This window comes from Pan paniscus, chromosome 2 (genome assembly GCF_029289425.2).
Source record: "Pan paniscus chromosome 2, NHGRI_mPanPan1-v2.0_pri, whole genome shotgun sequence".
Taxonomy (NCBI): domain Eukaryota; kingdom Metazoa; phylum Chordata; class Mammalia; order Primates; family Hominidae; genus Pan; species Pan paniscus.
The window spans coordinates 184,790,103-184,808,574 of NC_085926.1; the positions used below are offsets into that span (position 1 = coordinate 184,790,103).

The 18,472-nt window shown below is 47.2% G+C and overlaps 1 protein-coding gene and 1 pseudogene across 5 annotated transcripts in view; one reads left to right on the forward strand and one right to left on the reverse strand.

Moving 5' to 3' along the window:
• Positions 1-731: 731 nt before the first annotated feature.
• LOC100969441 (large ribosomal subunit protein eL29-like) lies at positions 732-1,722 on the reverse strand (annotated as a pseudogene).
• Positions 1,723-9,368: 7,646 nt separating this feature from the next.
• Positions 9,369-18,472, forward strand: part of ST6GAL1 (ST6 beta-galactoside alpha-2,6-sialyltransferase 1) — a 149,126-nt gene continuing 140,022 nt past the window's right edge. For all 5 annotated transcript variants that reach the window (XM_063603014.1, XM_008955852.5, XM_014344486.4 and 2 more), the window contains exon 1: positions 9,369-9,760. The gene's annotated coding sequence lies outside the window, so the exon portion shown is untranslated. The remainder of the gene's footprint in view (positions 9,761-18,472) is intronic.

Genomic DNA, 18,472 nt, shown 5'->3' on the forward strand with positions numbered 1-18,472 from the left:
AGTCTTTTGTTCTTTACACATTTCTCTGGGCTACCCTCTGGCTCCTTATTAGCATTTACAACAGAGTCAGAAGATTTGGGCTCTAGTCCAACTGCTGCCGCTTATTAGCTAGGTGATCTTTGGCAAGTTATTGTACTTTCTAGACCTCAGTTGATTTCTCAGTAAAATAAGGATCAATCAAAAAATGTATAGGAATGCACCTCGCAAGTCCTCTAAATGTGTAATGCATATTAAAGTGAGTAGATTAATCAAGCAGGTGTATTGTACCCCTTTCAGCTTAACCCAACTACCAGAGAAGTCCCAGATTCTGCAATAAGATACCTCTTCAATAGTCCACTCTGAATGTGGACTGAAGACCTCTGCATCTATTCTGGGGAAGAAAACGAGTTTCCTAATAACGATCCTTCCTGTAAGTTTGAGAAAAGCGTCACAGAGGAACCTGGTCTGTAGAATTACAGCCCAGCTGACGGGTTGGGACCCCAAGCAGATTGGATCCAACCCTTTGAATATAATCATATATATGGTTAATACAAGTGCCTGTGCTTACATTCCCCCACACAGTCACAGACACACACAAATCTTCCATCTCAGTGGGCCTGAGCTGGAGTCCCTGCCTCCTGGATGAAGTTCTGGGGCCTCCACGTCATGGCCTTGTCTGAGCCTGTCTGGTTAGAGAAGTGCAGGCTCTTATTATCATTATAGACTGCCTGCTTGGTAATTGAACTGGACAGCTGAGTGCTTTATGATATCACCAAGTAAGACTGTAATGGATAAGGCTGCACTGTTCAGGGGCTATTTCCTGCACTGAACCATTTCAGTGCTTCCCAAATGCACATGTTATTGTCCGAACACTTAGACCTCAGCAGAGCTGGTTACAGGTTAATCCAAATCACCACCTCCTCCATCAGCTCCTGCCAGGAGGATGCTGAGGCTGTACGCTCAGGGATTTTTTTTTCCTCTTTTTTCTTCTCTTTCAAGAAACAGAATCAATACCCATGTGCACTCAGGTTTCTAATAGCGAGCTGTCCAAGGTTTTACCTTGAGCCCTGTACAAAGAGGGACTAGAAAATTAATGTAGTTTCATAGAGAGGGGTTTAAACTTTAGGCAATAACTTTTTTTTTCCTGCCTCAGGTTTATTTGTGCAAATAGCACAGAAGGACCCCAGCCCCATGCAGATGGCAGCCGGCGGGGGCGGGGTGAGGGCGGCGGTTGCACCAGTCCTTCTGTCCTCATGTTGGCAGACAGAGCTATCTACTCTGAAGCCTTTGTAGGGGTCTGAGCACCTTTGCGAGCCTGAGCTGGAGCTGAAGCTGGAGCTGCAGCCTGGACCTTGGTTTGGTGCTTGGCCTTGGCCCTTGGCCGGCACAGCCTGAGCCCCTTGGCAACGCGGGCACAAGCATGCTTCCCAAGCTTGGGGTGGGGAATGTAGGCAAGTCGATTGAGCTTGCGGCTGACATCCTTTGGGATCTTGGGCTTAGCCTCCTTGGGCTTCACAAGGGCCCTGATAGCCTCGGCATGTGCACTCATGGCCTCGGCACCGTTGGCCTGCATCTTCTTTAGGCTCTTCTTGTTGTGCTTCTTGGCAAAGCACATGTTCCTCAGGAACTTGGGGTCGACCCCCTTAAGAGATTCGTATCTTTGTGATCAGGCTTTCTTGATACCATTTCTGTGCCATTTTTGGGACTGGTTGTGTGTGGTGTGGTTCTTGGACTTGGCCATGTCTGCACTTTAAGCTGTGGCTCCTGAAGCACCTACAATTGGAAGAGCAGGAAATAGCTTAATGATAAGAAATGTGGCTTTTTCCAAAGGTTATTGCCCAGCTATTTGTGTTTAATTAACTACCGGTGATGGTAATCAATGAGAATGTTGCTGAGGCTGCAACCACGCCTCTGCTGTCTAAAGCCCACAGTCCCTTGGCAAAGGGTTCCTCACTCAGGGCAGCACCAGCAGAGAAAGCTCCCTTGGTGAAGGAGCACGAACATGTTCAGGCATGGTTGGTGGCTTTTTCCCTTTGGAGGAATTTCTTTGTGAGAAGCTAGAAAGAGCCTTAGAGGTAACCCAGTTGACTTGTCTGTAAACCCTGCAGCTCATCAGCCTTGCCTGGGAAATTTGTTAACAATTATAGATACCCAGCGTCTGACCCCAGAACCATTATATCTTGGGGAGGAGAATGAGAATTTATACTATAAACAATTTCAGCAGGTGACTCCAAAGTTCAGCCAGGCTTGAAAACAACTTATTTTGTCCAACTGCCCTTGTTCATAAAGTAGTAAACTGAGAACAAGAAAGGGCAAGTGCCTTGGCTGAGGTCTGCAGGCTGGTTGTGAGAGTTTAATGTGGAATGTAGGCCTGCTGTCTCCTAAACTGGTGTGCTGTGTGTTATGTGGCCTCTCTCATAAAATATTGGCTCTCCTTGGGGAGAGATGTAGAAAACACATGTGAGTAAAACACAGTCAGTGATGGGGTAATCCTTTGAACTGAATGTTCAAGTCACCAGGACTCAGCGCTGGCCGTCACTTGCTGTAATTAGTCAAATATTTTGGTTAAGAATTCAGCATCACTGGGTGGGTGCCGTGGCTCATGCCTGTAATCCAGCACTTTGGGAGGCTGAGGTGGACGGATCACCTGAGGTCAGGAGTTCAAGACCAGCCTGGCCCACATGGTGAAACCCTGTCTCTACTAAAATACAAAAATTAGCTGGGTGTCGTGGCGGGTGCCTGTAATCCCAGCTACTCGGGAGGCTGAGGTAAGAGAATTGCTTGAACCTAGGAGGCGGAGGTTGCAGTGAGCCAGGATCGCACCACTGCACTCCAACCTGAGAGACAGAGCGAGACTCCATCTAAAAAAAAAAAAAAAAAGAAATCAGCTTCACTGGCTGTGTGCCACGGCCCAGGCCTGTAATCGCAGTACTTTGGGAGGGTGAAGCGGGCAGATGACTTGAGATCAGAAATTCGAGACCAGCTTGGGCAGCATGTTGAAACCCCGTCTCTACAAAAAACACAAAAAATTAGCTTGTTGTGATACAGGCGCCCGCCACCATGCCTGGCTAATTTTTTGTATTTTTAGTAGAGACAAGGTTTCACCATGTTGGCCAGGCTGGTCTCGAACTCTTGACCTCAGGATCCACCAGCCTCTGCCTCCCCAAGTGCTGAGATTACAGGCGTGACCAAAAACAACCTTAATTTCCAGCTGTAGGAGAATGGTTGAATAATTTACGACGCATTCACATATTGTTAATAGCTACTGCTTATTCTGTGCTTACTGTGCCAGGTATTGCTTTAAGCACTTTTCTTGTTATTAATTAATTTATTTTTTTTGAGACAGAGTCTCTCTCTGTTGCCCAGGCTAGAGTGCAATGGCGTGATCTCAGCTCACTGCAACCTCCACCTCCCAGGTTCAAGCAATTCTCCCTGCCTCAGCCTCCTGAGTAGCTGGGGTTACAGGTGCCTACCACCATGCCTGGCTAATTTTTGTACTTTTTAGTAGAGACGGGGTTTCACCATGTTGGCCAGGCTGGTCTTGAACTCCTGACCTCAGTTGATCCATCTGTCTCAGCCTCCCAAAGTGATGGGATTACAGGTATGAACCACCATGCCCGGCCCATGTATTAATTAAAATAACTTTATGGGGCAGATACTATTATCCTTACTTTACAGTTAAGGAAACAGAGCCAGAGAAGTTAAGTAATTTGTCCAAAGTCACCAAGCTAGGAGGTAGAAGAGTCAGGATTCAAACCTGACTTGAGAATCCTCTCAACCATGAAACTGTCTCTTGTATAGCCAACCATTAGTACAATAAACCACTAATAATTTGCTGAAGAATGCTTGCTTTGCATGTAATAAGGGCTAAACTGAATGACTACATTTATTGTTAAATACACATAGGAAATGCTTATGACATATTTAAATGGGGGAGAAAAGCCGGATATCACTGTACATACATTATAATTTTAACTATAGAAAGTTGCAGAAAAATGCCCAGGAAGAAAACAGGCCAAATGGTTAATTCTATTTGTGGTTGATGGGCTGACAATTTTTCCCCCTTGCTTCTTTAACTTTGTCTGACTTTTCTGAATTTTCTAAAGCAAATGTTAACTGTAACATCAGAAAAAACACTATTAAAAACATGAGACCTTACAGACACAGGCTCAGGACAGATCACCAACAGGCAGCAAACACTGATCCTCCTCCACTCAAAGAAATTAACTGCAAAGAACTTTCATTGACCTGTGTAACCTCTTGCACAAAACATTGACTATTCCTATGATTTATTCTAACTGTCATCCTTAGATCATTAATGCATAGGAGGCAATTTCTACTTTGGTTCTGATAGAAGTCTCCCAAGAGAAGCCAATTTCCTGAATCTTTTTGAGAGAATTTATTATAAGCATCTTTGCTTCCTCAGAGTCCCCGAGCTCTTGCATTCCCTGCCATTATCAGTGTATCTGGTCTCCTGGGCATAGCTTATGAGTAGATGTTCAATACATGAAAATCATTATTACGAACTGAGATATTTTGCTAAAACATATGTGATTTGGGAACAGAGTCTTGGTTTCTCCTCGTATCTTCCCAGGGACTTAGGATGGGGCTGGACACAGAAGATAATTGGGTGAAGGGCAGCCTAACTACTCATGTGCCCACATGATACGTATATGTCTATTTCTCTGACCTATCCTGATCTCGCCATGCCCGTGTTCTACTCTGAGGTTTCTGGAGCCAGCAAGTCACTCCTTGCTGTACTCGGGGCTGTGGGGCCAGCCATCCTCCCAGTCTTGTGGCTGTGATCCTTTCATGAGACCTGTTTCTAGTTTCCAGCCCCTGCATTCTAGCACTCTTCTTCTCAGCCCCCACTCTGCTTTATCAGCCCATCTGTGCAGGTCTGCCTCACAGCAATCAGCAGGAGCCATCCCTGTGTGCTTAAATTAGAGATGCTGTTATTCTCTCTCTCTCTCTCATTTTTAATAAAGAAAAGGAAGTCATTTCTTACATTTACGGAGGCTGAGGAGTCCAAGGTCAATGGACTGTATCTGGTGAGAGCTTTCATGCAAGTGGGGAGTCCGCAGAGTTCCATAGTGGCACAGGGCATCACACGGCAAGGGGGCTGAGCATGCTGCTATTTTCTTTCTACTTTTAAACTTGAGTTCTACAGACTTAGTAGACTAGCTGTGAACATATATATATAAAATCATCCATAAGGCTGGCAGCACTGAAAGCCAACATGGTGGGCACAGGCAAACCACAGTTCTTTTAGGCCCCTGAACCTATCCTCATATTAGACAACATGTACTGAAGAGGAGACGTGATATGAAGCGGAGAGCTGTGAGGTTTATTTAAGGAACTTGATGAACAGCTGTTGTGGGTGGGGAAGAAAGATTTGGGAGGAAATTTTCAACTGCTTATTGTCTTTTTTTTTTTCCCCTCATGAAACATCACCTCCAATTCAAGAGTGTTATGAACATATTATTTGCAAGTGGATTGTTGTAAATGAAAATTATGTGTATTAATCCGTAAGATGTCTGAAATGATGACTGAGCAATGCATTACCTAAAAATATTATATATTGGCTAAGGTTGAGGTCAAGGGTTGGGGGAGGGATGGGGGATGTGTTAGTCTGTTTGGGCTGCTATAACAAAAACACCATAAATTGGGTGGCTTGTAAACAACAGGAGTTTATTGCTTATGGTTTTAGAGGCTGGTAAGTCCAACATTAAAATAATGGCAGACTTGGTGTTCAGAGAAGGCTCAGTCTCCTGGTCATAAGTGGTACCTTCTAGCTGCAGCCTCACATGTTGGAAGGGGCTAGCTAGCTCTCTGGAGTCTCTTTTATTTTACTTTTTAATATTTATTTATTTATTTACTTATTTTTGAGAGAGAGTCTTGCTCTGTTTGCCCAGGCTGGAGTGCAGTGGCGTGATCTTGGCTCACTGCAACCTCTGCCTTCTGGGTTCAAGCAATTCTCCTGCCTCAGCCTCCCGAGTACCTGGGACTACAGGTGAGTGCCACCACGCCCAACTAATTTTTTGTATTTTTAGTAGAGATGAAGTTTCACCATGTTGACCAGGCTAGTCTCGAACTCCTGACCTCAGGTGATCTGCCCGTCTCAATCTCCCAAAATGCTGGGATTACAGGTGTGAGCCACCATGCTTGGCCCGGGTCTCTTTTATAAGGGCGCTAGTTCCATTTGTGAGGGCTCTGCCCTCATAACCTAATCACCTCCCCCAAATGCCCCACCTCCAAATACCATCATCTTGGGGGTTAGGAATTCATTGTACGAATTTTGGGGGGATACAACATGCAGACCATAGCAGGAAGGTGTGGGTGGAGGGCCCAGAACTGAGATACTGTCCAGAGGGAAAGTGGGTATCTGTACTTCTCAAAAAAACCAAAACCAACCTGTCAAGGCAGGGACCCCAGAGAAAATGGGAGGAGAAGCCTCACATGTATAGACTGGGAGGACAGGATCATCTCCAAAGTAATGCCCCAGCCTCTGCCTCTCACTTATAGGTCAGAGGGTCCTAAGTGATGAGAGAGAACCTTGGTGGAGGCTGCTCCACAATGGCCCCCATCCTGGAATTTTACCAGGAGCATCCTTGCTTGCCCACTCATCTGTCTCAGACGCCCAGGATATTTTCGCACGTGTCATATCATCTGTGCTTATCTCAGTGTTGAGATAACCTTTTCCCTTGTTTTCTCCTTAATTTGGTTTTCCAGTTCTCTGGAAAAGAGAACTGCGGAGTGGGGACTGGACAACCTCTGAAAGAGTGCCTCCTGCTTTTGTGGAGTGCAGTGGCGCGATCTCGGCTCACTGCAAGCTCCGCCTCCTGGGTTCACACCATTCTCTGGCCTCACCCTCCTGAGTGGCTGGGACTACAGGCGCCCGTCATCGCGTGCCCGCCTAATTTTGTTTTTGTATTTTTAGTAGAGATGGAGTTTCACCATGTTAGCCAGGATGGTCTTGATCTCCTGATCTGTGATCCGCCTGCCTCGGCCTCCCAAGGTGCTGGGATTACAGGCGTGAGCCACCACGCCCAGGCCCCGGTTAATTTGTTTTGTGTTTTTAGTAGAGACAAGGTTCCACTGTCCTAGCCAAGATGGTCTCGATCGCCTGACCTCATGACCCGCCCGCCTAGGCCTCCCAAAGTGCTGGGATTACAGGCGTGAACCACCGCACCAGGCTGTTCTTAGTTCTTAAGTAATGTTGACATATGGGTGATGATGAAGGAGATGATTAAGGCTTTCAAAGAAAGTGGAAGAATGTGTCAAATTCTCTCTTCACTTCCTAGATGACTTCAGTTTCCTAATCCATAAAATAGGACTAAGACCATTACTTATCTGATGAAAAGGAGAGACAATGTAATAAATAAGGTGCTTTGAATCCTGTATTAGTCCATTGTCACACTACTGAGAAAATTATAAATTACCTGAGACTGGGTAATTTATAAACAAAAGAGGTTTAATTGACTCACAGTTCCACATGGCTGGGGAGGCCTCAGGAAACTTATAATCATGGTGGAAGGTGAAGGGGAAGCAGGGCACATCTTACATGGCGGCAGGTGAGAGAGAGAATACAGGGGAAATGCCAGACACTTATCAAACAACCAGATCCCGTGAGAGCTCCCTATCACAAAAACATCATGGGGGAAACCGCCCCCCACGATCCAATCACCTCCCAGGAGGTCCCTCCCCTGACACATGTGGATTACAATTCAAGATGAGATTTTTGGGTGGGGACACAGAGCCAAACCATGTCAGATCTCCAAATGGTAGCTATTATTTAGTTGTCCTTTTCTTCTGTCTTGTTAGTCACTGACACAGTTCAGGCTCTTATTATATCTCCATTGATGTCAGCTTCCAATCTAGTCTCTTGCATTCTCTGCTTCTGCCATCTATTTTCCAGTGTGGTGCCAGAGGAATCCTTGTAAAATACAAAGATGCATGTCATGCTACTGCACAGAATCTTTTAATAGCCTCCTTTTTTTTTTTCCCTTTTTAGAATAGGGCCTAAAATCTTCAATGTAGCATCCTTCCAGAAATAGTCTTCTGAACTTGGCTGCTTCTATTCATTCACGCATACATACATTTTACTGTCAGGAGCACCTTCTATATGCCAAACACTAAGCTAAGTGTTTCACGTAGGTCATTTCACAGAATCCTGAAAACAACGCTTTCCTTAATATCTCCATTTTGCAGAAGAGGAAAGGGAGGCTCACAGGATGTGGAACTCACCCAAGAAGGCACCGCGAGTTGGTCATAAAGATTTGAATTCACTCTGGCTGGCACTCCCTTCAATTGGAGCTCTTTGTACTGAGCAAAAATGCCTCAGGGGCAGCAGGGAAGGGAATGACAGTATCAGCAGAAGGGAGCCAGGATCAGGACAGGGAGGAAGCAGTGTTTGGAAGAAGGGTGCTGGGGACAGGGTGCGGATGTAACTTCCCTTTCCAAGGTTGGTGATGTGGGGTAGGCACCTCATTTGGAGACAGAACTCTGGGCCTGGGCTTCAGGCACTTTAAGTGTGCACTGGACTTTGTGTTCCCAGAGGACCCCCAAACCTTCCAGTATCTCCTTCCTTTCCCCTTTCCCACCCAGCACACAGCCTGGTGCCTAGTGTGCACTCAGTAGACAACTGGGATATGACTATTGCCTCTGGGAGTCACATCCTCTCTTTGGGCTATGGGAGGCTGGACTGGAGGCCTTAAAGGCCCCTTCCGCCCTCCTGTTGGGCAGTTTTTCTTTCTTAGGGAAATCGCCTTGGGGCTATCGGGGATGGTCAGTACGCAGCTTGGTTAATCCTCTTTCCTTCCCCAGCAGCCCCACCGTCGTCCGAGTGAAAAGAAAGAACCTCGCTCCCTTCACCATCCAGGCTGAGGCTTCAGTCTTTCAGCCTGCGGCTTGGGGTGGAAGCCTCTGGGTGCAGGGGTTCGAGGACGCTCCTCTCCTTCTGTATTTGCCATTTGAGAGCGCCCAGTAGGAGTCATGCCTCAATGTTAGGAGGTTAATGCCAAACGCAGTGAAAGATTTTGTTCTTTCCTATTCTAGATAAGAGCAACACGAGTCTTCGGAGAGGTTAAGCGACTTCCTCAGGGTCTCGTAGTCAGCCGGTAGCAGAGACCGGGTGTACAGCACCCGCATGTTAGGACCAAAAGCCGGACACTGCTGGATTGACCCCTCGCGGCCAAGCGGGGAAGAGGCATTTAGGGGTCCTTGCGCAGCCGCGTGGCCCCTCCCACTCGGCCCTCGATCCACCCTCCTTGAGGGCAGGCAGGATTCTAGCATCACCCAGTGCCTTCATCAGGAATCTTTAACCCCAAGCCCGCTCGCTAGCGACCTCCAGGCCGGTTTGGGGCGCGGTGTGGCCGGTGGCGAGAGGTGGAGTGGGGGCGGAGACCGACCCAGTCTTCGCAACTCTATTTGCATACGGAGGCGACTCGCTTCCTTCCCGCCCCTCCGCCGCGCACTTCTTCCTTCCTTCTCCAGTCCCTTCCACTCTGCGTCTTCTGTCCCCCGTTCTTCCCCAGCGGACCCCTCCTTCGAGACTCCCTAGTGGGGTTCCCAGCTCCCGGGCGCTCTTGCCCTTGCCGAGCGCGCTTTCTGGAGTCACCTGGGGGAGGGGAGTCCTGGGCAGGGCCGGGCTGGGGAAGACGCCTGGGGCACTGCCCGGCGTTAACAAAGGGAGCCGGTACCGACCGGCGTGGGCGCGGAGCGGGCGGCCGCCACCGAGCGTGCTGAGCAACCGCAGCCTCCGCGGCCGAGAGTGCAGCGAGTGAGTAGGGGGTGCGGTGGGCGGCGGCGCGGCCCGGGCTATCCCGGGAGGAGTGTGATGCAAAGGGGCGCGGGAGGATAGCGGAGCCGCGGGGCCCGCGGCGCGCGTAGGGCGCAGGGAATCTCTCTCCAGCTCCGCCTCAGCTGCCTTGGCTCCGGGGCTGGCCGCCTTTTGGTTGGGGGTGTGTGCATTTTTCTCCGGGCCAAAGGGCCACCCTGGCTTCTCTCTGGCTCCGCGAGCCTGCGGATCCACAACAAACCCACGTGCGCGCAGCCCCGGGGAACGCGGATTTCTCCACGGCACCGTCAGTATTGGGTGGGGTGGCGGGGGGGGCAGTGCGCCTTGCAGAGTCCGGGTTCCTTCAAATCCTGCCTTCTGGGTTTACGGATCGACAAATTGAGGCCCGCGGCAGCGGAGGGGGCACAGGCACCATAACAAACGCACGTGCGCCCTGCCCGGAGAGCTGGACGCACTGCATACCCTTAGGGGCCGCCCTGCGGTGCCGGGCCATTGTCTCAGCCTCGGGGGAGGGAGTGGCTCTAGAGGCGCCACTTGCTGGAAGAGGGCGAGAGAGACATTTAAAAGGTACCGCTTGGGCATCAGACTAAACTGCCAGACTTAAAAAGGGAAACCAAAACAAGAAAGCTACAAAAAGGTTACTCCAGGCTGAGTCGGTCCCCGGCCGTGGCGCATTCTTTTGGGTGAAGTGGACCACCCCTCACCTTCACCTCCTGGAGGTCTCTTAGAGATGTGGGTTGGGTTAAGGGTCTGAGGGTGCCCCTCAAAAAAAAAGAGAGTGCTGGGCGCACTATTGTCCCCTCACTCCGGCGATTGCCTCTGTGGGGATATTTTGGTCGCCTCCTCAGCCTGCGGGAAGAATGTACGAGTCGCCCAGTGCGGTCTTGCTCTTTGCCTCTGAGGCCCGTGTCCGTGTGCCCAGACACCCCAGATGTCACTAGCCCCTTTTGGCTTGTTAATGCATTTTCGCAAGCAAGGCCAGCCGAGACCTCGTGTTCTAGCTGGGGACGTACAATTTTCAGTTCTGAGTTTATTTGAAAGAAATTCCGAGGTCCGGAAAGAGAGGACTCTTGTTTGTTTTGCTTTTTCTTTGCTTACATATGCTCAGCTCAGCTTTGCAGATGTTAATCGGACACGATCTGCAGCAGGGAGATGGTTTCGCGGTGAATTGGTCTCTGAGGCGATGGTGTTGGTGCAGGTTGTGGGCGTGCAGTGTGAGCAGGAATGGAGGCGCCGCCGCCCCAGTGTGTGCCTGCTGAGCGGGCGGGCTGCTGCCTCACCTTGGCTAGTGTGGCTGAAGATTAACCTGTCCCCGGGGGGAACTGGAGAGCCTCCAATCCTATTCCGCTGTTATTGAAAAGGTCTAGAGAGCATCTAGGGAGCCTTCTCATTTTACAGGCAGGAAGCTGAGGCCGGAGAGTTCAGCCACTTGTCCAAGTTTAAACCGGGTGAAACGGGCCACAGAGAGAACACTTGAGTGTGGGTCTCCCAACTCCCACTGCATCACTCAGCGGGCAACTAAAGGCAAAACCGGGATTCTGTGATTGGCTTAAAAGGCAGTGGCCTTAGGCAGAATAGGGTGAAACAAAGAGTAATTCAAATAGAAAGCTGCACCCTTCCATTATCCCTTTCAAGAATTCTTTATTCTGTTGAGAAAAAATAGATTTAGTAATTCCTTACTCTCCTTCAAGCCTTTCAAAAGCTTAGTTATTTTTCTCTCCTGGCTGCCCCTTCCCCTCAAATTGGAATAAGGCCAGCTACGGAGACTCAGATGTTTTGCCTCTCATCCTTGTGCCAGGAGGCCTTTGTTTGGGCAAAAGCATGGGCTGTTGACATCAGCCCCACGGGGAAGAAAGTGTGTCTTAGCAAGCTACTCCTGAGCCACTTGTGGGAGAACAAAGCATTGTTTTCACTGATCTTATTAAAGTTACTTTTTTTTAATGAGAGTCCCATGGAAGTAGCTGCTTATTTTTGTATTTGGCAGAGAAGTAGGAAAACCAAAAAAACACTGAGAAGCCGGATTTCCCCAAAGTTAACATGTTGTTTTGCACTGTGCCTGTTATCTCCTAGTTACACTTGTTTCTTTTCCTTAGAGTTTCCAGCGTGTTTCACTTTCAATGTGATTCTGGTAGCAACAGGAGGCAGCTGGATGCCTAGGCAGATAGGGTCGGGTACCCGGTGAAACCCCCACATCCAGGCCAAAGACAGTTTAAAGCCTGAAAGCCAAGCTACGAGTTAAATCTTCAGACCAGAGTGAGAACTTGTCTGTTTGGCGTGCTTTCCCCTAATTGATTCCTACATTTCGCCTGTTTTACATATACCCACCTTTTCCTAATTGGTTTTCTACGCTGCCGTGCCCACCTTTGAGTGGTGTCTTTGCTTTAATCTTTTTTGCATACTCACAAACCGGTCAGCATGCACTCCCTATTCTGAGTCCATAAAAGGCCCCTGACCCAGCCACATTGGGGAACTTTTCCGTCTTCAGGTAGGGGACCAACCCGGTGTCCCCTCTCTGCTGAAAGCTGTTTTCAACACTCAATAAAATTCTTATCTGCCTTCCTCTCCCTTCAATGTCCAGTGTATCCTCATTATCCTTTGGTGTGGTGCAAGAGCTCGGAACCACCGAACGCGGGTACAAGCTATAATACAGTGAGCTGGGACACACCTGCATGGCCGAGCGAGCACAGGTGGGGCGTTGCTGGCCCGAGGACCAAGAAGAAAAATCCTACATCAATTCCTCTTGGCACTGCAGTATAGTTTTCTCACCAGGATGCTGACCCTGTAAGGAACTTCAGAAATCATGTGACTGGACCCTTTTACTTTCCAGATGGGAAAAGTGAGGCCTTAGAGAAGGGAAATTGCTTGCCCAATGATACACAACAACGCGTGGTCTACTTTTAGTGCACCTTTTTGCGTAAAAGGGAAATGGTTGCATCAAACCAGTAGTTGTTGGTACTCCAGAGAAAAGCCAAAGTTATGGTTGTTATAACAACACCCTTTAAGTCAGAGAACCAATTCCTTATGGATTTAAATAGGTTTGGTTATTAAGCAAAGCCAGGGATCCCAGTAGTAGGTATGCTGAATAGTGCAGTTATCTCTGGGGATCAGCTTTCTTTAGTGTTTGCTGAACGGTTCACTTTACTCTTGTGTTGGGTTCCTCCATGTCTCTGTCTTGTGCTTCCCCATTTAGGGGCTGCTTTGTATGAAATCATAAGGCAAGAGGCAGTGAGAAGACAGGAGAGAGGCGCCACTTAGCTGTTCATGCTACTTAACCTCTTGGGCTCCAGTTTCCTTCCTTGTACAGTGAGGGTTCTCCTTGCCCAGTCTCTGCACAGGCTGTTACAGCGGAGCGGAAGATGCTCAGGCCATAGGAGGGGTTTGGGGTCATCTTCCTGTCTCTAGTATTACTTTAAAACCAGTAGGCTGGGCCAGGTGTGGTGGCTCACTCCAGTAATCACAGCACTTCAGGAGGCCGAGGAGGGAAGAGTTCGAATTCCTTGAGCTCAGGAGTTTGAGACCAGCCTGAGCAACATAGTGAGACTACCTCCCCCACCGCCATCTCTACAAAAAATAAAAGAACAAAATTAGCTGGGCATGGTGGCGCACTCCTGTGGTCCCAGCTACCTGGGAGGCTGAGACAGGAGAATCGCTGGAGCCTGGGAGGTGGAGGTTGCAGTGAGCCGCGATCTCACCACTGTACTCCAGCCTGGGGACATAGCGAGACCCTGGCTCAAAAACAGAAAATAAAACAAAACAACAACAGAAAATCAGCAGGCTGCCGCTGCGTTGTGTAAAGTGAGGGGAGTAAGGCGTATGAATCTCCTGGGGTTGTTGAGGGCATTAAGTCACATGATGCATTCTTATGCCTGGTCAGACCTCTTGGCAGGCTTGAGTGCTTACCAGCTTTTAAAAAAATGTATTTATTTATTTATTTATGTATTTATTTATTTTTTCAGACGGAGTCTCGCTCTGTTGCCCAGGCTGGAGTGCAGTGGTGCAATCTCGGCTCACTGCAAGCTCCGCCTCCCAGGTTCACGCCATTCTCCTGCCTCAGCCTCCCGAGTAGCTGGGACTACAGGTGCCTGCCACCACGCCCGGCTAATTTTTGTATATTTAGTAGAGATGGGGTTTCACCTTGTTAGCCAGGATGGTCTCAATCAAAAATTTTATCTTTTTTAAACTTTTATTTTGGGTTCAGAGGTACATGTGCAGGTTTGTTATACAGGTAAACTTGTGTCATGGGGGTTTGGTGTACAGAGTATTTAGTCACTCAGGTACTAAACCTAGTACCCAGTAATTATTTTCCCTGCTCCGTTTCCTCCTCCCACCCTCCACCCTTCAGGAAGGCCCTGGTGTCTGTTGTTTCCCCTCTTTGTGTCCACGTGTTCTCATTATTTAGCTCCCACTTATAAGTAAGAACATGTGGTATTGATTTTCTGCTCCTGCATTAGTTTGCTAAAGATAATGACCTCCAGCTCCATCCCTGTTCCTGCAGAGGATATGATCTCATTCTTTTTTATGGCTGCATGGTATTCCATAGTATATATATGTACCACATTTTCTTTATCTAGGCTACTGTTGATGGGTATTTAGGTCTTTGCTGTTGTGAATAGTGCTGCAGTGAACATCTGCGCTCATGTGTCTTTATGGTAGAACAATTTATATTCCTTCGGGTATTTACTCAGTAATGGGATTGCTGGGTCAATGGTAGTTCTATTTTTAGTTTTTCGAGCAATCCCCACACTGCTTTCTACAACGGTTGAACTAATTTAATTTACACTCCCACCAACAGTGTATCAGCATTGCCTTTTCTTTGCAACCTTGCCAGCATCTGTTACTTTTTGACTTTCTGATAATATCCATTCTGACTGGTGTGAGACCAGCTTTTAAAGTGGTAGGGAATGTTAGTGGGAGAATGACCCCGTAGGGTAAGCTCATGTGCTCAGATTAGAAGACCTCACCTGTCACAAAGAGGTGTAAAGCAAGGCCTGCCAAACTATCAAGGGAGGCTTTGAGCAGTTGTGAAGTTTGTGTGACTCTAAGGTGACTAGAACTAGTAAAAAAAAAAGAAAAAAATTAAAACCAGAACCTTCACATAGGTGAGTAAAAATCTCAAGTCATTCTATTTCTGTATTCTGTATTTACTGACAAACAGGTGGTGGGGGTGGAGGGGATCTTGTGCTTAGCCTGGGATTACAAAGAGCATGGAGACCCACCCATTCTTTGTCCGAGGGAAGTCCAGCCTAGCTCCACCACCCTTGCTTAAAACACTTTTGGCTCTCCCTTAGAAATTGCCCTCAGGAGCCCAGAGAAAATTGATCTAATTTGTCTCAGTATTGACCTCTGGGGTCCCCTTCTCTTCATGAATAAAGGCAAGAGCAGGTGGTAAATGACAGAGTACAAGAGGGAAGGCTTCAGAGAAAATCTGGCCCTCCATAAATATGAGGACATGGTTGCATTAAAAATATACAGGAATAATTCATTAATGAAATTCACAGTAATTGTTCTGGACCATTAGATTCCTGAGAATTTAGACGGAATTAGTTGCTCTGATGTAGTATCAGTGATTTGTTCCATAAGAACTAAATTAGAGGCAAATGAATTTTTTCTTGCTTGTCTGCAGAAAACTATACGATGGCAGTCTGACTCCTATAGATGTATTTTTGATAGGCTTATATGTAACAGTAGCATTGAGCAGTACAGTTTCACCATATTCAACTACTGAGATGATTTTCTAAGTAATTATACTAGAAAGGTCAGGTTAGCCTTCAGAATCAATGTAGTGATTTAAATTTTATTTATTCTGATTATAAAAATAAAGCTAGGGGCTGGGCACAGTGGCTCATGCCTGTAATTTCAGCACTTTGGGAGACTGAAGCAGCTGGATCACCTGAGGTCAGGAGTTCAAGACCAGCCTGGCCAACATGGTGAAACCCCATCTCTACTAAAAACACAAAAATCAGCCGGACATGGTGGGCGGGTGCCTGTAATCTCAGCTACTTTGGAGGCTGAGGCAGGAGAATCATTTGAACCCTGGAGGCGGAGGTTGCAGTGAGCCAAGATTGTATTACTGTAATGGGTGACAGAGCAAGACTGTCTCAAAAAAAAAAAAAAAAAGCTTGACCATTGAGGATAATTTGGAAAGTACTGTACAAAAAAACATAGAGAAACAGAAAAAAATTCCGCTTTCCAAAGACAACCCCTCTTAACAGTTGGCAATTTTCCTTCTTCTTTTTTTTTTAAAATGGATTTATTTTTTGTAAATGGTTGAGAACATACTGTATGTGCGGTTATGTCTCTTGCCTTCTTGCTTAACCTTCCCATATATACATTTCATGGTTAACATTGCATTAAAGCTGTATCCTTTCATTCGTCACCCATATCAGCTGTTCGGCATCTCCAAGGTTGTGTGGGCCCCTGGGATCTGATCATTTCAGTGAGGGCCTATAAAATTTCAGGAGCCTCCAACTGCCTCTGCCTTTCCCACCATTGCCTCAGGTGTTCAGCCATCACCCGTCGGTTCTTTAGAAGTCTACAGGTACTGACAGTACAGTGGGGAGAGAAGAGGCCTGCACATGGCCTTGAGTTCCAGTCTGCCCTTGTGACCTTCAAAAACTTAACTTTAATACCCCAGTCTTCAACGTCTGCATATGTTAAATGAGCAACTCCAAGGTCACTTATTAATTTATTCACCACATATTTGAGTGCCCACTCTAAACCAAAGAGAAATAAGAAGAGCTTAGTTTTTTAGAAGCTCATAGTTCAAAGGAGGAGGCAGGGGTAACAAGAGATTAGTGCAGGATGCCATGCGACCTTGAGGAGGGAGCCACCAATGACTGGAGCAGTGGGAATGGCCTCCTGCATGAGGCCATACTGGACAGCCAACCACATCTAACTTTCTCTTATTGTAATTGACACTGTGATTAAAATATCTGTGAAGAGCGAGGAGTGGTGGCTCACTCCTGTAATCCCAGCACTTTGGGAGGCTGAGGCAGGCAGATCACCTGAGATCAGGAGTTCGAGACCAGCCTGGCCAACATGGTGAAATCCTGTCTCTACCAAAAATACAAAAAAACAGCCAGGCGTGGTGGCGGGTGCCTATAATCCCAGTTACTCAGGAGGCTGAGGTGGGAGAATTACTGGAACCCAGTAGGCGGAGGTTGCAGTGAGCTGAGATCGCACCACTGCACTCCAGACTGGGTGACAGAGCAAGACTCTGTCTCAAAATGAAATGAAATGAAATAAAATAAAATATTCATGAAGAAATTTCTGTTCATTTTCCAGACGATTCCCATAGGATAGTCCTAAAGTTGAAATTACTGGGTTATACTTTAAAGGGTATGACCATTTTTAAAACTTCATGGATTTAGTTCAATTACCTATAAAGTCTTAAAGTAGCTAAATATATATTGTGGGAATGGGAAAAACTAACAGCGCAAGCAAGTCGGGATTTGCTTTCTTGCCCACTGTGTATCACCTATGTAGACTTGGACAAGCTGCTTAAGCTTCAATTTCCTTCTCTGTAAAATGGGGATAACAGACCTTATCTCATAGGGCGATTATGAGCATTAGATGAAATCGTGGGTAAAAGGCTCAGTACAGTGCCAGGTATACAAGAAGCATTCAGTTAAGTAATAGCTGTTATTGTTATAACTGAGGTTTTCACAAGCTGCACACTTTTGCTCCTGATATTTTTTCTTACCATGACAGCAGGCCATTGTTTGGTTTTCTGTGCTGAGGGAAGCAGAAAGTTAATTAAAATGGAAACCCCCACCAAGTGACAAGTTGAGAGAGAAAAATGATCGTTCACATGATGCATAAAAAAAAAAAAAGTCTTTTTTATTATGGAAAATTTCAAACATACAAAAGCACAAAGAAGAGTGTAAGGAACCCTATATGATATCACCTGGCTTCAACTATGACTGAAATGCATGGCTGATCCGTAACCCCATCGTCAACCCCAGATTACGTGCAAGTACATCCCAGACATCTTATCAGCCGAGCCATGGCTATTTCAGTCACATGATGCATATTTGAGGCACTGAGTTGTGCTGGCTAAGAGCCTGCCTCTGCTGTCGCAGTCATGGGACTGTGTGTGTGTATGTGTGTGTAGGGAGGATTGGGAGTTAGGAGAGAGACAGAAAGTCAACCTAGGACCTTTTTTTTTTTTCTTTTTTGAGACAGGGTCTCGCACTGTCACCCAGGCTGGAGTGCAGTGGGATGATCATGACTTGCTGCAGTCTCTGACCTCCCAGGCACAAGCAATCCTCCTGCCTCAGCCTCCGAGTAGCTGGGACTACAGGCACGCACCACCACACCCAGTTAACTTTATTTATTTTTTTTGTAGAGATGGGTGTCTCACCGTGTTGCCCAGGCTTGAACTCCTGGGCTCAACCGATCCTCCTGCCTTGGCCTCCCAAAGTGCTGGGATTACAGGCATAAGCCACTGTGCCCAGCTTCCAACCTGGGCACTTCTTAAGCTTTACTGCCCAATTAAGGAGGCCTTGCTGTGTCACAAACAGACAGGGTGGAAGGAGCACTGAATTCGGAGTCAGGAAACCTGATTTCAAATAAGGGCCCCACCCCTTAATGGATTTATGCTTTTAGAAAGTGACTTTTGAATTTCTTGGAGCATATTTGTAAACATTTTGTGAGTATTAAATGAGATAACCCATGTGACAGCTCAAGTGGCTC